This window comes from Chanodichthys erythropterus, chromosome 6, assembly GCF_024489055.1.
Source record: "Chanodichthys erythropterus isolate Z2021 chromosome 6, ASM2448905v1, whole genome shotgun sequence".
In the NCBI taxonomy this organism is placed as follows: domain Eukaryota; kingdom Metazoa; phylum Chordata; class Actinopteri; order Cypriniformes; family Xenocyprididae; genus Chanodichthys; species Chanodichthys erythropterus.
Window position 1 is genome coordinate 24,175,744 of NC_090226.1, and position 8,564 is coordinate 24,184,307.

Below are 8,564 nucleotides of genomic sequence, written 5' to 3' on the forward strand. Positions count from 1 at the left end.
CTTTTATTTTGAAAGAAAAAAAATCACACCGATGACATCACTTGACTTCCTTCTTCCTATTTCCTGAAGATCAATGAAGAAAGGCCAATGAAAAGTCCACTATCTCTTTTCAATTATTAGAAATTTTAATTAGAAAATCATAATTTCATATGAAGCTTTTAGTTGAAGTCACTGGTGTGACCTACTTTATTGCTAGGGCATTTTAAAAAACTAGAATACAAATGGAATAAACTACTTGATTTAGTGAATACCATGATTGACAACATGTGGATTGATACCTTACAGCAGCCATTTTGTAAAATGCTTTTTTCATGAAAAATGTCACAGGTGTTACCTTTTTATGAAATTGTCACTGGTGTTACCGTCACTGGTGTTACCCGTTTATAGATAAACTTTATTTAAAGCTATTCATTAAATTTGTTTGCATAAAATAGCACTAAGATTATATGATTCTAACTTTTCTTTCTCATTATTAATCTTCCTTTGGGCAGATATGGATAAATTAAGGGTATATGGCTAAATTCAGTGCAGAGACTTTACAGACAGCATATTTTACAGACAGTTTTAAAATGTTGTTTATGATCTTTTACTGACTGCTTTCACTAAGTGTCAATGATAAGTCTTTGATTGTATACCAAATGTAAAAATTTAGTCCAATCTACTTAATTATAGTTGAAAAATTAGGGATCTTTGGTCTTATGTATACACGTCACTGGAGATTCATTTTGTCACTGGTATTACTGTTTTTTGTCTGTCACATTAAATAAAATGTGTCATATTGTGACATGATAATTTTACATTCATTGGATTTTGCTACACTCAAGAACTAAGATTTAAAGGATTGCATCATTACTTTTTTTAACTGTTTTTCAAATATTTTCATTGTTATAGCAAATACATGGTTGTGCAATTGAATTAACATCATTCAATTACACTTTTAACTAACCTGATTAAAATAAAAAAAAATTATTATCATTATTATTTTGTAACTCTGACTGCATGTGCTGAAAAAACTGTGAAATAATATTTCATAAAAATGTTTAAAAATGCCAGAGAAGTAAGGTAACACCAGTGACAAAAAAAGGGGGACATGCGGTCTTTAAATAAATGTACAAAAAAAACTAAAAAATTATTAAGCTGTCATTTATGTGTATTCATAAAGTCAAAGTGTAATATAATAATGTGGTCTAAGTTTAAATGTTAGAAAAAGAAATACATTGTTAAATATTTTCTTATTTCTTGGGCTTCACTTTCTGACTTTCTCTGTGTCTTGGGATTTTTCCATTGTGCAGCTCATGTGCCTACCTAGACAAAACAACAAGTAGTAGTCCTTGGACACACTGACACTCTCACACACAACCAGAAGTTGAAGACACACACACATTTACGCACATACATTTCTTATTTGTTATTATATTTTGTGAAATGCCATACATGGTAAGGTTTACATGGTAAGTCGTATGATTGGATGCTCAAGCCATCCTGGAGATTGTTGTTTAACCTATGTCTATAAATATGACCCTTCTTCCTGAATAAATCTGAGAATGCTTTGTACCACACTTGATCTGTGTCTGCTTGGTCATTCTCCCGAGATCTCGCGCTGCTGCTGCCACACATCACAGGGGTTGAGGCGCCTGTTTCTTAACTGATGACTGGAATTACAAATATTCTACCTATTACTGAGATTTTGATCTAACAGTTTGGGGGCTCGTCCGGGATATTCCCAAGAAACACGGGACTGGGGGACTGAGAGGTCATCCTTCATCACAGGTAAGTTGTTTTTTAATAATTTCCTGTGGTGGTAGGATTGATTGAACTCATCCCATGTTATCCTTGGATGCAGCTCTAAGAGTTAGTCCAGGAAGATTTGTCTGGAAGGGTACTGTTTAAACGCACAGCTACCTGGCAAATATTTTGGTAATCCCTCCGGTGCGAGGAAGATCCGTGCAGATCCGCTCTGACGGATATCCGTTTAGATCCGCTCTGACGGAAAATAAAGTGTTGATGGGAATATTCCGGTTGACAAATTAATAAAATTGGCTGAATAATTATAATTAAAGAATTAAAGAACACCCCGAAATTGGATGTTTAGAAATAATTGTGGATATTGGACTGAACCTTTTTTATCAAATTTAGAGGGGTGGACTCAAGGAAAAATACAATTGGATCCTCTCCCCAAAGAAGGCTCTTTTAAGCCAGGGGATATGGAAAGTGCAAATTCGATGATTAATGGGGGCTGGGGAGACCCAGAGTGGAATGATAAGTACATGAAAAAGTCGTACAGTAAATGAAAAAAAAAAAAAAAAAAAAAAAAACAGTACACATCCACTGACGTTACACACCTCACATCAGGTAAATGCAATTTCACATAATTTTAATACACATGACGGCACAGTGCAACTACAAATTCAATGATTAAGCCAACATCTGTGCCACACACTGCTGTCATTGCTTTGAGAGAGTTGCTTGGTACTGCTGACCAAACCACTGACAGCACTGATGAGGTACCTGATTGTTTGAAATCAATTGAAACTGAAACTGCTTGTAGGACCGATCTGTTAGATATGGCCCTAGAAGAGGGGGATAGTCTATATGTTGATGGTTCATGTTCTAAACCATCAGATGGTTTATAGTTATGCAGAAAAACATTACCATACACATCAGCACAGGCAGTGGAACTTATTAATAAAATTGTCAAAATTTATACTAATTCTAAGTACGCATTCTGATTTGATAGTAGATTTAATTAATGTAGTCAAGGTTAGGGGACATGCAGCAGGAGATTAAGAGGAAGCAAGTAAGTAATCAATTGGCCAAAGTCGACACTTGTGTTGCTTATACGTCACTATCATGGTCTCTCGCACACAAGTGCTGCTAAGACAGCTCAGGCAATTAATGCTTTATCTGTGCAAAAACTAACATCCATTGACAGATTCACAAAGTGGCCAGAAGCTTTCCTATGTGCGAGGGAGAATGCAAAAAATGCAAAGAAATTATACCCAGATTTGGGATACCAAGTTACATTTAAAATGATTATGGAACACCTTTTACATCCAAAGTAACACAATTATTGGCTAAAACTTTAACTATTGATTGATTTAACAGAACGATCAAAGATATATTAACTAAAGCGTGTTTAGAGACGGAAAAAATTGGATGACTGTATTGCAAGCTGTTTTAGCTGATATACGAATGACACCATCCTCCACTACTAAAATGTTTCCTTTTGAAATTCTGATGGGTAGGCCTTTCCCGACACCATTGGTCAAAGGCCGCGCTGGCGTTTTTCTTCTTTAGGTGAAATGGAGGATCCTGGATGACTATGTCATGGAGCTGGTCGAAAAATTAAATTCTATTAATGGTGATGTTTCACTAACTCTTCCTCTCCCCTCAGAGAAACCAACACACAAGTTTGTGCAGGTGCTGATGAGGAGTCTGAAACCAGATCGGAGAGCCAAAATATCTGGGGCCGGCCATGGTGATTGCAGTGACAAGGATGGGAGTGCTGACTGACCTGCAGCCGCAATTGATGCACGCGAGTAGACTGAAGGCTGCCCCGTGCCAAGGGGGACGTTCAGATTAACTAGGAGAGTAAACATATGGCCGGAAAGGAGCTGAGACACGCAGCGTTACGTCCATATGCGATCTGATTAGTTAATCTGGACCAACAACTTCAAGGATCACGGAAGGAGAAAGCAGTTCAGTGACAGGCAGTGTTGGAGAAAAATCCCCTAACAACTTTGCACAATTGGTGGTTCCACTGGGGCACGAACCCAGGACCAAGACATTTTTTCATACCAAAAGTGGACGTTTCTGTAGAATGACCCAGCCACAGGGATAAGCAGCTGAGGTGGAAACAGGGTGCCGGAGGACTGAAGCAAGGAGTGACAAGGCAGACAAGTGCAGGAGAAAAGCCTGCACTGCGTTCACTAGTCAACAGTTCACATTGTTAAATAAAGTCATTTTAGTTTTGTTTTTGCACACAAAAAGTATTCTCATTGCTTCATAACATTAGGGTTGAACCACTGTAGTCACATGGACTATTTGAACACTGTAAACCCGAATAAGTTCACAGAACTCAAAAAATATTTTGTAACAGATTACACAAAAACATTTATGTTTTTAAATGTTTTAGGTTTACATAAAATAAAAAATACATTTCCAGTTGCCTTAAATTATCTCAATGTTATCTTATAAATATTGATATTTATCAACTTATAATTAGGGAGTAATTCACTAAAAATTCTCACTATTTTTCAACTCATATAATGTGGGAAATACACTCAAAATGTTCACTATTTTCCAACTCATATAATTTGGGAAATACACTCAATTTTCAATAAATTTTAACTCTTAATGTGGGACATGCACTCAAAATTAATTCTAAACTGAAATACTGATATCGGCCCACTACACAATCAGCTAATAATGTTAGAAACCATGAAAGTGACACTACAGTCGCAATTTAACAACTTGTTTTATTTAATACAATGCGCTTTTTAAAAGGCATGAATCAAAGTAGCAGCAGTCAAAACAAAGTGCTTGTGAAATTAAAACAAAAAGAAAATGACCCCATAAAAACAAAATGTTTTTTTAAAGTACATTATATGTTAATAATAAAACATTCAAACAAAAATACTGGTTGTACTTCAACTGGCAACATCAAGTTAGTGCATCAAGGTATAGGCAATCAATGAGGTAGAACAGGCAAACAGTGTCAGATCTTACATCTGAGGCAGAAGAGACAAACAGTGTCAGATCTTACATCTGAGATAGAACAGGCAAACAGTGTCAGATCTTAAATCTGAGGTAGAACAGGCAAATTACTACATTTGTAAAAAGGGGGGGGACTTTCTCAATACTCAACTCAAATAATCCATCCTAAGTGATTCACTCATTAAACAAATCATTCTTCAGCATCAGTAGACGCCTTTCAGTGGTTTGTTGTCCTCAAGACACATCACAACTTTTTGGATAAATGTCAATGTAAGTTCAAGATTCTATGGGTACTGTAGGTCTAGTGCATAGACGTACCCAAAGAGCAGGAGAAATGAGTCAGCCAGAGTCGTGGGACCACTCACAAGTATTTCATCCTTCACGACAATACAGATGCTCTCAGGGCTGAAGAGGGCCGCATCAATAGTGTCATCCATGATGACTGTCAGGAGAGCCACTGGAGTGTCAGTGAGGTCTGGGCAATCTGCTGACTATAAAACACAAATAATACATGAATGAGTTCAGCTCCTCAAGGATACAAATCATGGTAATGATGTCTAGACACAGGGTTCCTACACATTTTCCATTTCAAAATTCCATACTTTTCCATACTCAAATTTCCAGACCTCCTTCCAAACGATTTTCTGCCATTGGTAAGCCTCGGTCTCCTATTCTATGTTTTCTCTGCTTCATGTTAGGGGTCTAACAGTCTTTCAGTGATTTTTAAATTAGTGTTTGATTTAAAGTTTGAAATAAAGTTTGGTATTTAGTATTCACATCTATGCCCTGCTCTTCTTAAAAACACATACCTGTGTGACTTTTGTTGGGGATTAATCTACAAGTACTAATATATTCCCTGTTTAACAGGGTGGTGTAATGACTTCATTTGTTTCCATTTCCGACCATACCACTCGCTACATAGGCCTAAATATTTAATTTGTTTAACATTTTAATAATTTGACACAATCACTTCATAGACATCCTTCTCTGATTTATCCATTCTCCTGTGGTTGTTTTGTTGTCGGTATTTGTTGTTGGTATCAAAGCATTTGTATAGAGTAGCCTATGAGTACGAGTAACCTACACAAGCGCAGTATAAGTTTCCATAATATTTTATAAAATGATAAGTTTATAAACATCTTCAAATTGAAAAGAGGTGTAAAAGGTGATTTGTAGGAAGCAAGTTGTTGTAGGGGTGTTGTCCGTGATGAATGATGGTCTTGAATGGTGAGTCCGTGTGTCCGTGTGAGTATCCGTGCATGAAATCCAGAACGAGTAATCCAACGAGACAGACAGGTAACAGGGAACAGCGACGAGAATCCAATCCAGGAACAAGAAACACGAGAAACAACGGGACAACACCAGGACTACAACAAACGATCTGACAAACATGAGACGAAAGACAAGGCGTTATATAGGCAGGTGTAATGATCCACAGCTGCCGCTGATCAGCAATCAGCGGCGACGCCCACACAGAACAATCAAGTGACACATCCCAAAACCTACACACAGACAACAGTATGAGACAGCGGATTAGTGAACCGTGACACCAGGAGAAGATTTTTGTGATTTTAACATGTAAACGAAGCACTCTGGTGCACTCTGACAAGAACATAAATGGAAAAAACAACATTTGCTTCAAGTTAAAATAAAAATTAAAATAAATAATAATAAAGTATTGGCAGTAGGGCTGAGCACAAATTTCACAATTGAATGTGATTTGATTTGATTACCTTTGATTCAGTATTGATTAATTTGGGGCCTATCAGGTACAGAACATGGCAAATTTCCTCAAAGAAAAAAGAAATCTCTCTCAACTAATGCTGTAAATAAATATATACACAAGGATAAAGATTATACAATCCTTATAATATTAGGTTAAAATTGATTTGCAAGCTACTTACATATAGGCTAAATTACATATAAGTAAGTTTATATACATTTTTTATGTAGGCCTAAACATTTAAATGGTGGCTGTCATGAAACAGATTTATACATTCAATATTGAGGCACATGTTAAGTACAAATACAATTAATATGCAATGGCCTATAGTGCATATATTTAGCAAAATGCTCCTCTCGAAGTTCATTTTAGTTGACATTAGTTTTAGGACATTGAACAGATTTTCTGAGGTAGGCTAAATGTGACATTTTTACAAGCTGTTTTATTGACACCTTTCTGCAGTTGAAACACTGATTGATCAATTGCATGTGACATGATACGGATTTCGGTAAGTTGTACTGTATCTTCATACCTTCGGATGTTCATTTATGTTTATTTTGTGTTGTAACTAGTAAAGCGGATGAGGTGGTCGGTTCACGAGTGCTATATCACTCCATCACGCCACAGAGCACCAAGAAATACTCCAGTCTATGGGAAAGTAGCCCATTTTCGATTCTTGTGAGAATCCTGAGACACACACACTCACCCCGAAAAAACCTCTTCAAATCTACACGATTCATAAAAATGATGCATTTTGATTCAAAAGGGCTAATTTCACTGTAAAGTGGTATGATAAATTAGAAAACTGAATAGAGACAATAGTCTGGAAACAAATATTTTTCCATACTCTGATTTCTTTTTTCCATACTTTTCCAGACCTGGAAATGACTCAAATCAAATTCCATACTTTTCCAAACCACGTAGGAACCCTGTAGACATTACTGTCACTTTGCACTTAATTTAAACATGTAGCTTAGTTGCAGTCTATTTTCTTTACATATGCTTATATCTTATGTTAGTTTCACACCTATCTGTTAGCATACTTTTTGTTTAGTGGAATGATTTACACTTACCTTTTCATTTATGTAATTTCTACACGTCAGTTTGCAGAATAACAACTCAAGTAAAACAGGTCCTGGGGGATATTCCAGAAAGGACGTTCAACAAACTGAGCCTAACCCTGAACTCTTGAGTTAACTTACCCTTTGAAGTGAAACTGAGTTTTCAGTTCCAGAACAGCTGATCTGAGTTAGGTAAGTCGACTCGGAGTATGTTAACTCAGAGTTGAGCTCGTGCCTGATGACTAGTAAAAAGCCATCATCAATGGAGCTCCGGTACTGTGACATTTTCTGACTGCGGCCATAATAAAAAAAGTTTTAGATGCGCTCGTCTATATATTTTGAATTTAACATCACTTTATTTTATATTAGCCTTTGAGGAAGTGGCTGAATGTTGTTCAAAGTTTTATTTAAGGCTATTTTATTTCATTCAAATCAGCTGAAAATGAAATATAAAAACAGTCTCACAATGGCTCCTCACTTCATTTTTATTTCACATATTAAAGGGATACTCCACCGTTTTTTCATATTAAACTATGTTATTCCCTTAACTAAGACGAGCAAGTGCTCGGGAGCACTTTGACTTGGCGCAGTAATATCTTCACTCGTGAAAAGTCCTCTCACCGGCCCGCTCCCTATGCCCACTCCCTCTCCTGTAAAAGTCACGTTGGTTCTATTGACGGAAATGAGAGGGAGGAGGAGAGAGAGAGGGGGCCGGTGAGAGGACTTTTCACGAGTGAAGATATTACTGCGCCAAGTCAAAGTGCTCCCGAGCACTTGCTATGGTATTCCGCCATACAATATAGTTATCCATTTTACACGCTTAGAAAAGCGCAACGTTTTGTTTTGTGTCACCGTCCTAGGTCGAGTTACACTACTCGAGTAACTGTATTTAAATAGGGAAAACGTGGAGGTGTTTGGTAGCTTCTCTGCTTGGCCCCTATTGAATGAACTGGGCTAAGCTAAGTGCTAACAAAGTTTCGCCGCAGACAGAGCGATTTAGTGCACGCACTGAGACGAGAGAGGTATGTATCAACTCGTCTTAGTTAAGGGAATAACATAGTTTA